Here is a 13,056-nt window from a genome sequence, read left to right on the forward strand (position 1 = left end):
AGGTTTGAAATATATGTTCATCCCATGTGCCTATTTAACCTCTTCACGACCTCTGACCTACCTATACGTCATGGTTGGGCAGGGGTTCACGAACCTTGAGAAATAGGTATGGTGATCATGCATGGCACAGGAGCTCGGTTCTCACAATCGCCACCAGGAGCTTGACTTACTTGATAACCGAGCACCGGCTGTAACAGCCCACACCGCCTGGCTGTTTAATCCCCTAACTGTCAAGATCAATATCTATGGCAGCATTTGGGGGGCTAGGAGAGGGAGGAGGCCCCCTCTTCCTTCTGATCAGCTCCCTCTCAAAGTCATCGCAAGGGCCTGATCATTGCAACAGTAACCCGAGGTCGTCATGATGACATCCGTATCTGACAGCGAGCGTGACCTGCTTAGACTAGACAGGAGCATGGTCTAAGAGGCTTCCATTAGTGTAATACTTACAGCTGTAATGCATTGCAGTGCTGGTACATTGTAATGCATTATACCAGCGACCAGAGTATTAAAAGTCAAAGTCTCATAGAGGGATTAAGTAAAATAGAAAACTAATTTGTAAAAATATTAAAAAAAATCACAAACTAAAAGAAAAAAATGAATAAAAATCATACCAATAAATAAGTATATTTATGTAAACAAAAATAAACAAAAAGTACACGTTTTGTAATGCGTTGTCCAAATCGGCCCGACTTATAAAACTGTCACACTAGTTAACCCCTTTAGTGAACATCATAAAAATAAATAAAAAATGTGACGAAAGTGATACTTTTTCATCATACTGCAAAACAATGAGTGGAATAAAACGTGTGAAAAAATTTGAAGGGAAGTAAAAATAGCATCTCTGAAAATGGAACATTGTCTCGCAAAAAAACAAGCCATCATACAGCACCATTAGCAGAAAACTAAAAAAGCTATAGCTCTTAGAATTTGGAGATGCAAAAAAATTATTTTTTCTATAAAATAGTTTTCCTTGTGTAAAAGCAGCAAAACATAAAAAATATATAAATGGGGTATCGCTGTAATTGTACTGACCCGAAGAAGAAAGCTGCCTTATGTCACGGGGAGACTAGGTGAGCGAGAGCTAAAAAACACGGGCCCCTGCAGTTTCCCTCAGACTAGGGAAATCCTGACTGACCCTCTACCTGGAGTTTACACTGATGGTGTGCATGTCCAGGCCTCGAACCTCACCCTAACTCCTGTTTTAACCCTAGGCTGAAACATTCGCCCTCCACCCAGTGAAGAGGTAATATTCCAATACCCACAGTAAGCACAGACAAGGATAAAGGAAAATATACACCACGCCGCAGTCACTCAGGAATACACTATAAATGCGCAGGGCAAAATAAATACAAATATAGGAAGGAGTAATTAAGACAGAGGAAAATACACCACCAGAAACGAATCTCCAACAACCAGCTCTCCACTCCAGACCGAGATAACAACGCACAAGACAGAAGCTATAATCGGCGACGCCCAATGATCAGGAGAACTATTTAAAGGCAATGGGCATGGCCCAGCTTCCAATCCGAGGATTAGGTAAATTAACCCCGGAACAGCTAGATAAAATCTAGCAGACGCCAATGAGCAAATAGTGGTCAAAAGCGGAATTACCGCTGTCTGTCGGATGACCTGGTCTGAACAGTGTCCGACATGACAGTACCCCGCCTTCTACAAGGGACCCCAGGGCCCTCACGGCTTATAGGACCCGGCTTGTCTGGATGGCGACGATGAAAAAACCTGACCAGCCGATCCACATGAATGTCCGAGGCTGGTACCCAGGACCTCTCCTCAGGCCCATAACCACGCCAGTGTACCAAGTACTGTAAAGTGTGATGCACTACACGAGAGTCAACCACCTTGGAGACTTTAAACTCCAAATTACCATCCACCAAGACTGGAGGTGGCATAGGCACTGAGTCCACAGAACCCACCACCTTCTTAAGAAGAGACCTGTGGAACACGTTGTGTATATTATACACCGTAGGGAGCTCCAATCGGTATGCTACTGGGTTAATGACAGCGGTGACCCTAAATGGACCAATAAACCGTGGACCCAATTTAAGGGACGGTATTTTGAGTCTTATGTTTTTGTGGATAACCACACCCAGTCATCCACACTCAGGTCCGGACCTGGCACACGCCTACTGTCAGCCACACGCTTGTACCTAGCACCCACACTCAACAGGCGCTGTTTAACTCTCCTCCAGACAGATGACAATTGTGTCCCCAACTCGTCCTCCTCCGGAACGCCGGAAGAGCCCCTCTGACTCAAGGTACAAAATTGAGGATGTAGCCCATAAACATAAAAAAAAGGAGACTCCCCAGATGACTCCTGATGGTGATTATTGATGGCAAACTCAGCCAAAGGAAGAAAGGTAGACCACTCCTCCTGGTTATCAGAGACAAAGCAGCGTAAGTACTGTTCCAAATTTTGGTTCATATGCTCAGTCTGACCATTTAACTGAGGATGAAATGCCAAAAGAATGAGATAACTTGATCCCCAGCCGTGAGCAAAATGCTCTCCAAAATTTTGCCACAAACTGAGACCCCCTATCAGACACGATGTCAGACGGAACCCCGTGAAGTCTGACCACCTCCTGCACAAATAACAACGCACAAGACAGAAGCTATAATCGGCGACGCCCAATGATCAGGAGAACTATTTAAAGGCAATGGGCATGGCCCAGCTTCCAATCCGAGGATTAGGTAAATTAACCCCGGAACAGCTAGATAAAATCTAGCAGACGCCAATGAGCAAATAGTGGTCAAAAGCGGAATTACCGCTGTCTGTCGGATGACCTGGTCTGAACAGCGTCCGACATGACAGTACCCCGCCTTCTACAAGGGACCCCAGGGCCCTCACGGCTTATAGGACCCGGCTTGTCTGGATGGCGACGATGAAAAAACCTGACCAGCCGATCCACATGAATGTCCGAGGCTGGTACCCAGGACCTCTCCTCAGGCCCATAACCACGCCAGTGTACCAAGTACTGTAAAGTGTGATGCACTACACGAGAGTCAACCACCTTGGAGACTTTAAACTCCAAATTACCATCCACCAAGACTGGAGGTGGCATAGGCACTGAGTCCACAGAACCCACCACCTTCTTAAGAAGAGACCTGTGGAACACGTTGTGTATATTATACACCGTAGGGAGCTCCAATCGGTATGCTACTGGGTTAATGACAGCGGTGACCCTAAATGGACCAATAAACCGTGGACCCAATTTAAGGGACGGTATTTTGAGTCTTATGTTTTTGTGGATAACCACTCCCAGTCATCCACACTCAGGTCCGGACCTGGCACACGCCTACTGTCAGCCACACGCTTGTACCTAGCACCCACACTCAACAGGCACTGTTTAACTCTCCTCCAGATTGATGACAATTGTGTCCCCAACTGGTCCTCCTCCGGAACGCCGGAAGATCCCCTCTGACTCAAGGTACAAAATTGAGGATGTAGCCCATAAACACAAAAAAAAGGAGACTCCCCAGATGACTCCTGACGGTGATTATTGATGGCAAACTCAGCCAAAGGAAGAAAGGTAGACCTCTCCTCCTGGTTATCAGAGACAAAGCAGCGTAAGTACTGTTCCAAATTTTGGTTCATACGCTCAGTCTGACCATTTGACTGAGGATGAAACGCCAAAAGAATGAGATAACTTGATCCCCAGCCGTGAGCAAAATGCTCTCCAAAATTTTGCCACAAACTGAGACCCCCTATCAGACACGATGTCAGATGGAACCCCATGAAGTCTGACCACCTCCTTCACAAATAACAACGCACAAGACAGAAGCTATAATCGGCGACGCCCAATGATCAGGAGAACTATTTAAAGGCAATGGGCATGGCCCAGCTTCCAATCCGAGGATTAGGTAAATTAACCCCGGAACAGCTAGATAAAATCTAGCAGACGCCAATGAGCAAATAGTGGTCAAAAGCGGAATTACCGCAGTCTGTCGGACGACCTGGTCTGAACAGCGTCCGACATGACACTTATCACTTTTACCACACACTGAATGTTTTTTGTTGATTCTGCCTCCCAAATATCAGAAAACAAAGTGATCAAAAAATGTCATGTGCTTAAAAATGATACCAATAAAAGCATCAACTCGTCCTGAAAAAACAAGCCCTCACATGACTCTGTCGGCAGAAATATAGAAATATTATAGCTCTCAAAACAAAAACTTTTGGTGATCCAAAAGCAAGCATTTGCAAAAAAGAAAAACATTTTAGTGTATAATATCACCCAATCATAAAAAAATACATAAACGCGGTATCGCTGTAATCACAACAACCCAAAGGATAAAGTAATCTAATCATTTATACTGCACAGAATATGGCATAAATAATAAATAAAACCAATTATTGACATGCTGTTGATTTGTTCATTCTGCCTCCCAAAGATCACAGTAAGGCTTGGCTCACATTTATCCTGTGCCCTGCACTCGGTGCTAATAAAAGGATTTCAGTTTTAATCTCTGAAATATGTAATTCAGATGGAACCTATAGCACAAGAATCCCCATAATGAGGCAGATGGAAGCATTCTGGATGTCAACTGGCCTATGATCTGGCAGTGTCTGTCTTTTTATGCATTCATAAAAGCACATTAAGCCACAGTTTTCTACACTTCTGAAAAGAAGGACTCCACTGACCAGAGGCCTGATAAAGCAAAGAGTAAGGGTACCGTCTCACAATGGCACTTTGGTCGCTATGACGGCACGATCCATGATGTTCCAGCGATATAGTTACGATCTCGCTGTGTCTGACACGCTACTGCGATCAGGGACCCCGCTGAGAATTGTACGTCGTAGCAGATCTTTTGAAACTTTATTTCGTCGCTGGATCACCCCCTGACATCGCTGGATCGGTGTGTGTGACACCGATGCAGCAATGTCTTCACTGGTAACCAGGGTAAATATTGGGTTACTAAGCGCAGGGCCGCGCTTAGTAACCCGATGTTTACCCTGGTTACCATTGTAAATGTAAAAAAAAAACACTACATACTTACATTCCGGTGCCTGTCACATCCCCGGGCGTCCGCTTCCCTGCACTCCTCCTGCATCCTGTGTCAGCGCCGGCCAGCCGTACATCAGAGCACAGTGGTGACGTCACCACTCTGCTTTACGGCCACTCATACACAGGATGCAGGAGGAGTGCAGGGAAGCGGACGCCCGGGGACATGACAGGCACCGGAATGTGAGTATGTAGTTTTTTTTTTTTACATTTACAATGGTAACCAGGGTAAATATCGGGTTACTAAGCGCGGCCCTGCGCTTAGTAACCCGATGTTTACCCTGGTTACCCGGGGACTTCAGCATCGTTGGTCGCTGGAGAGCTGTCTGTGTGACAGCTCTCCAGCGACCACACAAGGACTTTCCAATGATCACGGCCAGGTCGTATCGCTGGTCATGATCGTTGGAAAGTTGCTGAGTGTGACGGTACCCTAACTCTGCTGTCTCCTTATAGATAACGGACTAATCGAGGTTTCATCTAAATCACATCATTAGGAGATTTAGATGGAAACCTTCATGTAAGCACTCAGAGTAAAGCATAGGATAAATGTGATCCAAAATATTATACAAAATGTTCCCAATAAAAGCTTCAACTCAATCAGCAAAACAAGCATGTCCCCACTCAGGTCTGACATCTGTCAATGGAAATATAAGGGGCTTCCATGTTATCGTGTAATAACAGCTCTGGAAAGGCACTACGGATCTTCATTCCCCCAACAGAAATCCAGCAAATTCTGTGCTCCCAAATATAAATGACCCCTCACACCAGAGCCCCGTATTGTGCATAAACCACATTAAGCATCGACATGTTTGTCATTTTTGGAGCTATGATAGCCTGCTTAATTTTCTGGGTACATGACTGCAGAAGCACAAAATGGGCACTAAAGTGTATGAGCATTACAATGTACAGGCACAACAATTTCCAATTTTCAATTAGTAACATTCACTCCTGCTTATTTTTGGAAAACATCCATGTAGATAAACACCTGGGTAAATGACCAAGGAGGAGTACTTTAAAAAAATGGAAACACTTGAGGGGGGATTCTGCTCTTCTGGCACTTAGGGGTTTCGTGTATGGAGTCCGAAAATGTTTTTTACAATAAATTTATTCTCTGAGAATTTATTAGTGCTCCTTTGCTCCCTTGTCTCGACGTGTGGCTAAGCAGTATTGGGGTATTGCCACAAGCAGAAGAAATAGTGTAACAAATCTTGGATCCATATTTACACATTACTGAATGTGAAAATATGCAATCTGAGGCTAAAACAAATTTTTGTGGTGAAAAAGTAATTATTTTTCTTCACTGTTAATGGTATAAATTGTGTGACACACCCTTGGTGTCAATATGATTATTGCACCCTACGATGAATTGACTGAGAGGTATAGTTTGTAAAATAAGGTCACCTATTGGTGGTTTTGCTGTTCTGGCACCTCATGGGCTCTCCTAGTCATATAAAAGAAAGTTTTGTATAGAATCTGCTCAACTTCTGAAAGAAGGTAACTCCAGATACAAACAAGAAAGTATCAACCTATACATAAATAAAAATGAATAGTGGGCAGTTTCTTTGATACGTAAAAAAAAACAAAAAAGAGGGAAACACCAATAAAAGGTATAATCTCCATTGAAAAAAATATATTAAAACATGCTAAAATGGATGAAGGAAAGTGCAGAAGTGTCTGTGCAACAAAGATCACCACATGGATTACCAACCTTTAGTGGTCAAACAGAATGAGGAAGCTATTTTAATGCTAAAAAATCAGAGAATTTGTTTGAGACAAAAAAGATTATGCACATAAAGTTTTCACTGCATATATATATAAATATAAAGTGCTGATGCATTAGAGATATGAAGCATACATGGAAAAATTATCACTGTCAAACAGAGACATGTGCATTCAAGAAAATAATACGGTATTCAAAAGACTTAACCCCCCTTCGTGACATAGCCAATTTTGTCCTTAATGACTAAGCCAATTCTTACAATTTTGACCACTGTCACTTTATAAGGTTATAGCTCTGGAACGCTTCAATGTATCTTACTGATTCTGATAATGTTTTTTTCTTGACATATTATTCTTTATGCTAGTGGTAAAATTTATTTGTTATGACTTTTGTTTATGAAAAAAATGGAAATTATGCAAAAATGTTGCAATTTTCAAACTTTTCATTTTTGTGCCCTTAAATCAGAGAGTTATGTCACACAAAATAGTTAATAAATAACATTTCCCACATGTTTACTTTACATCAGCACAATTTTGAAAAATATTTTTTTGTTAGGAACTTATAACGGTTAAAAGTTGACCAGCAATTTCTCAATTTTCCAACAAAATTTTCAAAACCATTTTTTTAGGGACCACCTCACATTTGAAGTGAGTTTGGGGGGTCAATATGACAGAAAATACCCAAAAGTGACACCATTCTAAAACTGCACTCCTCAACATGCTCAAAACCACATTCAAGAAGTTTATTAATCCTTCAGGTACTTCACGAGAACTAAAGCAGTGTGGAAGAAAAAAATGAACATTTTACTTTTTTCACAAAAAAATGTACTTTAGACCCAAACTTTTTTATTTTTACAAGGGTACCAAAATTACATGGACCACAACATTTGTTGTGAATTTCTCCAGAGTACGCTGATACCACATATGTGGGGAAAGCCATTGTTTTGCAGCATGGCAGGGATCAGATGGGAAGGAGCACCATTTGACTTTTAGAATGCAAAATTGGCTGGAATCAATGGCGGGCGCCATGTCACATTTGGAGACCCCTTATGTACCTACACAGTGGAAACCCACCAATTCAAATTCTAACCCTAACACAGCCCTACCCCTGACCATAATTCCAACCCTAATCACAACTGTAACCCCATCCCCAACATGACCCTAACCCCAGCACCTCAACCATAACCCCAACACAACCCTAACCCCAAAATAACCCTAACCTCAACACCACAACTGCAACTCAAGCACCACAACCATAACCCCAACATCACAACCATACCCCGAACAACACAATAGTAACTCTAACCTTAACAAAACCCTAGCCCATCCCTAACCCTAGATCTATCCCTAACTCTAGCCCCAACCCTAACTCTAATGGAAAAAATACATTTTTTAACTTATTATTTTTACTTAACTAAGGAGGTGATAAATGGCGGTTTGATGTACTATTTTTTTTTATTTCTATCACTGTGATATGGTCTATCACGGTGATTAAAATGAACCAATAGGAAAAATTTCCCATTGTTGCTGGGTACCGGCCGATCTCGGCAGGAGCACTCCACATGCTCCCACCATTTTCTTACAAATGGAGGACATGGAGGGCCGGGATATGGAGTCGGAGGGTCCGGGGAAGGCAAAGGTACCACGGGGGCTCCATTTCTCTCTCCTCTGGAAAGCTAGATCTTATCAGAGGAGAGAGAAATGAATGGGAAATCTGACTTTTTTTTAATCGCCGGTATTCGATGAATAATTGCTATCCCAAGACCGAGAACAGTAAAAACCTACCCGAATCATGTTTTCCGGGGTCTCAATACCCCAGAGATTTCTGACACTGTGAGGCCCAATACCCTTATTTCTCAGCGTCGTTAAAAAGCGGCGCTGGGGAATAAGTACCCTTAGCTGCCACAGTTAAAAGGCGTATAGGCAATCGTTAAGGGGTTAAAAAGTAGTTGAATCAGCAATGGCGGTGACAGGACTTAGAGTATCACCTTAGTGGGATTAAGCACACAGAACACAGGAACCCGACATATGTTTTGCTATAGAGCTTCTTCCCACTAAGGTAATACTCTCTATGTCCTGTAACCACTGTTGCTGATTCAGCTACTGTTTAAGTCTTGTGAATACCATATTATTTTTTGGAGGCAAGTTTCTTTGCTTGACAATGATAACTTTTTCACATATGCGTCATATCACTAGTGCACCAGCACTTTATTTTTATGCAGTGGAAACTTTATTATGTGCATAATCTTTTGTGTCTCAAACAAGTTTTATTTTGCACTGGCACTCGAATAGACTTGTTCTTAGTGTTATTCAGCTCTTTTAGCATTATATTTCCTACCTTATTCTGATTGACCACTACAGGTCATTAACTCATTAATCCATGTGGTGATCTTTTTTGCAAATGCATTTTTGTGCTTTCCTTTATTCATTTTAAACATGCTTTAACATATATTTTTTCAATAACGATTATACCTTTTATAACTTGGACATTGGTGTTTGCCTCGTCTTTATTTTTTTACACCCAAGAATCTGCGGTATAAGTGCAGATATATTAAAATCTACGCATTTCGAAGTGCCTTTCTTCTTCAGGACAAAAACGATATCCCGAGGAAGTAGTAAAGCACTTTGAAATACATAGAATGTGGCAAAAACAATCTTCTTTGACTGCATTTTGGCTGCATTTTTTATGCCTTTCCCCCTAATTGATGCATTTTTGGTTGCAGATGTGAAGCCACATTTTAATGTGTTCTTTATAGTACAGAAAAGCTTTGATTCTGCACTTAAAAAAGTAACTTTAGTTTTTTTGCATGCATTTTTTAGGCTCCACATAAAAGCACCCAAATTGCACAGTTCAGCAGCATCTTTAGATGCACTGAAAGCACAGTTCTCTTGAAATCACATCCACTTTGCTTGAACAATTAAACACAGGAGAATTTCTGTGCAAAAAAGCAGAAAAAAGCAGCATTTACAAGCATTTTTCTCGAACGCTACATGTAAACATGGATAAATGTTCAAGCAAAGTGGATGTGAGTTTATGAAAACTCACCCCTCTGTGTTCCTACAGACGCAGCTGAACTTTGCAGTTTTGGTGCCATTTTTCCTCAATAGGCTTCTATGTGCAGCCTCAAAAAAATTCAAAGGAACAAAAATGCCATTGAATTTTTAAGAGCAGTAACAAAGTTTTCTTGTACTAATAAAAAAGCATTAAAAATGAGGATTCATATCAGCACCAAAGCTACATTAAATATGGGGGAAAACACAGAAAAGGAACACACAATAATCAGAAAACATTGTTATTGCAATATGCAGTCACGCAATGCAGAAAAGAAGCAACATTTATGCTATATGTGAACATGGCCTCACTGTTACATTTTAATTACATTTTTATGAGTTCAATACAGAAAAAAAAACCTCATGCCAATTTTTACGATATTTACCGATCTCAGTAAAAATTATGATTGCTGTGTCGTGTGGGTTGTTATTGTTACAAGGACAACACATATGTCCATGTTATTTGCTGAATGATGATGTTTATTCTTTTTTTAAAAAAAGCATACTAAATGCTATATTATTTTTATTGTTTTTTACTATTTTTCAGTATTTTTTAGTAAGAAAAAAAATCTCATTTTCCCTGTAGAATATAGAGAGTTAGTAAAATGAGTTACATACAATGTATCTCTGTGTATCAGTATAATATGCCAGTGGGTTACTGCCTGCAATACAGCTCAAGTGTACAAAATTCTCCCACTGACATTACTGGAGCTGGTGGCTCAATAGCTTTATCGCCTGCATGCAATGATAGAAGATGTGAGTTAGAGTTCGGGAAAACTCACAAAAAAAGAAAAGGACATTTTAGTAATTGGTTTTCATTATTTTTAGTAGTTTTATAGGAACATAAAAACTGGCTTTATCTTCACCTGTAAAATACAGACACATAGAAATACATTGCTATGTAAAATTTATCCCTATTAGAGATGAGCAAGGGTGACTCTCAGGGCTAGGAGTGGGAGAACATAGAGGATAATGATGAGATTGTAGATCCAATTTGATGTGAATCCAGAGGCACACCCCTGAGTAGCTCAACAGAGGAGGTGGATGAAAAATAAGATGAAAAGTTATATATAAAGAGTAAGTGGACACCACAGTCAGTGGGATACACACCAAGACCTATAAATCATAACCAATAAAAAACACAGAGAAACAGTATAGGTCATAGAAACAGGGATCACCACACATTTGGATACAGCAAAACAATCTGAAACCGCTTTATTTATATGAAAAATGTACCGAAAAATAGGCAAAGCACAAACATTTAAAAACATTAAAAAGGGGAACATATTAATGCCCTATACATACAGTCCTTCATAAGGCTAGAACCTGCACTCGACTCAAAGGTACAATGGACAAATACCCTATAATAGGGTGCCTATATAGACAGCATGGCCACTAAATAGGTATAATATATAAATGAAAACAATCAATATGCCTATAAAGTTAACAATGTGGTAGCTTGTAAAAACCGTGACTTGTGTAGCTAAAGGGGTGTGCCAATAATTCCACATAGTATGATAACAAGATATAACAATAATGTGACAGGCTGTCAATACAAAACCATAGTATAGCACATAATAGGAAGACAGTACTGCTTGCTGTGCTTTAAATAGCCATTGGTAAGAAGTACACCACACACCCCAATAGTGCCTTTTAACTGCGGATTTCTGAAATCCGCTGCAGAAAAATCCGCAGCCATCAAAACTACGTGTGCACATAGCCTTTTCCCTGCTTTTGAGAACTATAACTCCCAGCATGTACAGCAGCTCCTATGGCATGCTGGGAGTATAGTTCACCACAGGATTGGTGATTTTTTGAGGGAAGAAGAGTGGAATTTTTTCTTAATTCTATTAGAGCTTGCCTCTTAGCTAGTTCCAGGTACAACTCCAGGCTTTCTGTGCTTCTAATCTGCTCCATGCACTCAGGGTGGTTATCAGCAGCTCGTAAATCCTTTCTGTCCCTGCCGCCTCACTGGACAGGAGGAAGTGGGTGGTCTGATGTCCTGACTCCTGACCCCAGGCTGCAGTAAGTGACAGGGTCCCAGCAGCACAGAAGAGCAGAGCTTGCCTCTCCCCCTCCCCCTGCCCCTGCCCTGTGTCTATGTTACCGCATCACAGCTGATGTTCAGAACATCAGACCATGGCCATCAACTTCATCCCATCTAGCGTGGTGGCCGCGGTGATTTTGGAAGTGCAGCACGATCCTGTGCACAAGGCAAGCTGATGCAGCCTAGTGTGCTGGCTGCAGAAAACAGAACGCCGGCTGACAGCGTGAAGGGGTGACAGATCGAGCGGCCCACTGCAGGCACATGCCATTCTGGCATTTGCCAGAAATGCCCGATGGCCAGTCTGGCCCTGCTAGTAAGAATGTCTGAATGAGACCTAAGGCAGATTTAAAGGGGTTGTGCTGTCTAAAATATTAAGTTTGCTGTCACTCTGTGTGACTCATGAATCCCTCCAATGCACGCAGAGTGCGCTGCAAAGATTTGCCAGTTTCTGAGCCAGGACCAGCAGGTACATATACGATATGCATACTTTAGGCCAGAACTCATCTAGTGTGAGCAGCCTCTCTCTATACAAGTATGTGGAGTGAAACCATGCCCACTAGACAGGTTCTGGCTGGGAATATGCATATCGCATATGTCGGCGCAAGTGATGCAACCTCAACTTACAGAGTCCGGAAGTTGACATGGCATCACCAGATATCAGCAGCTGCTACAGCCGAGGGTCACTTGATCGGCACTAAGTGAGCAGACACAGAGCTGCTCATAGTCAAATATGAAAAAAGAATGTGTTTGAAAAATACTTATTTCAGTGGTTTAAATCGATGTGCACAACAAAGATTGTAGTGGAGCAGTTCTCTATTGAACAAGTACAAGGAAGCCTCATTCAAAAATTACTATCAAGCAACGTTCATTTCTTTGTATGTCTAGTCTGAAATGCTGCATCTTGTGAACTTTGGCCTCAATGTACTAGCAAAACAGTGAAGTAACATTTTAAACTAAAATGGATAATTTTGTTGTTGAACTAAGTATAAGAGAGTCCACATGGAAACAGCCAAGAAAACTGTTTAATTTCTGTTTCTATTTACAAAATAAAACCATATTCTTTTAGCCTGAAGAACAGAAAATTTTTATATACACAATGCCTCTGATTCCACAAAAATTAAATAACAGAAACTTATTCATCCATCTAATCCATGTAAAACTCAGAAAGTATAAAGCTAAAAACCTATAAAGCTACAGTAACTATTGATGTGTATATATATA

Source organism: Ranitomeya variabilis, chromosome 2 (assembly GCF_051348905.1).
Source record: "Ranitomeya variabilis isolate aRanVar5 chromosome 2, aRanVar5.hap1, whole genome shotgun sequence".
Taxonomy (NCBI): Eukaryota; Metazoa; Chordata; class Amphibia; order Anura; family Dendrobatidae; genus Ranitomeya; species Ranitomeya variabilis.